Raw genomic sequence first — 1,261 nt, forward strand, 5'->3', positions numbered from 1 at the left:
ATCTGCAGGGCCCCAACCAGGGCCACATGGCTGTGCCCACCCAATGGGAGCCCTACACCCAGGAAAACGGCAACTACCTGGAGATTAACAACAAGATGGATGGCCAGTCCATGAAGCAGCACCTGAGGAGCAGCTACCTGCAGTACTGGACCCAGACCTACCAGGCACTGCCCACCGTGACCGGGGACGGGGCCGCTCCCGTGCCCCCCTCGGACGACTCTTTAGCCATCCCCATGCCCCCCTCGGACAACTCTGAGGCTGCCCCCTGAGCCCCCCACTGGTGACTCTGAGGGGGCTCTGATGCCTGCAGCCATCGGCTTCTAATGTCCCGACCCCAGAGGCCACACGTGGGACACAGGGAGCCCACCTCCCTCCCCAGCTCTTCCTGAATAAAGCCGCTTCTCTCTCTGGCAACCCTCTTTGCCCTCATGACCTACGCTGCCCCAACAGTCTCTGCCTGTGTCTGGCTCAGGAAGTGGTGTGCCCCCCTCAATTCAGAGGAGACAAGAGGGTCAGAGAAGGGTCAGCCCTGAGAGGTGCCACGGGCCCCATGGGCAGTTGCCTCCGGACCAGTGGACCCAGCTTCGGCCAAGACTTCTGGATGGGGGGAGCGGGCTCTGTTTAACCGGAATGGCCTGGGAGGGAAACGAAATTGCCTCCAGCTGGGTCCCAGGAGAGACAGTACCCGGGCTCAGAGCAGAGGGTACAGGGCTGGGCCTTGGGTGCCCACCAGCAAGGCCAGGGGTGCTGCTCGCTAGAGTCTGAAGCAGAGCAGATGGCAGAGGTCAGACGCAGGGCCATGGCCACCTCAGCAGGGTCTGGGACAGGGCACCGCCTGCACCGAGGACTCCCCCGTTGTGACCTCACATGGCCCGGGCGGTGGGCACTGTGCATCCCTGCGTTGTAGACAGTTACTGGGAGACATGCTCACCTTTCAAGCGAGACCTTGACTGCACTCTGGAGAGCGGGTGTCCGCCCATGGCACAGGCTCACACGGGGCGGGAACACAGCCCACTTAATCAGCCTCCTCCGGTTCCTCATTGGCTGCGTGCTATGGGCTCAGCTGTTTCCTGACACGTCCACTAGTCCTCCCATTGGGCCATTTAGTAAAATGGGCTGAGGCCTTTTCTAGTTGCTCCCCCCTCCCCCTGTCTAGCTGAGGCCAGTACCTCGAAGGTCTCCCACATGATGCCGGCCCACACCCACAGGGCCTTGGTCTCCCATCCTCGTCCCCCCCCCCTCCCTTCTCTGTGCCTGGGGA

General features: G+C 62.6%; 1 protein-coding gene across 4 annotated transcripts in view; it reads left to right on the forward strand.

Moving 5' to 3' along the window:
• Positions 1-1,261, forward strand: part of LOC102772391 (bile salt-activated lipase) — a 19,817-nt gene that overhangs the window by 5,420 nt on the left and 13,136 nt on the right. The window lies entirely within an intron of this gene.

Source organism: Myotis davidii, unplaced genomic scaffold (assembly GCF_000327345.1).
Source record: "Myotis davidii unplaced genomic scaffold, ASM32734v1 scaffold4061, whole genome shotgun sequence".
Lineage (NCBI taxonomy): Eukaryota > Metazoa > Chordata > Mammalia > Chiroptera > Vespertilionidae > Myotis > Myotis davidii.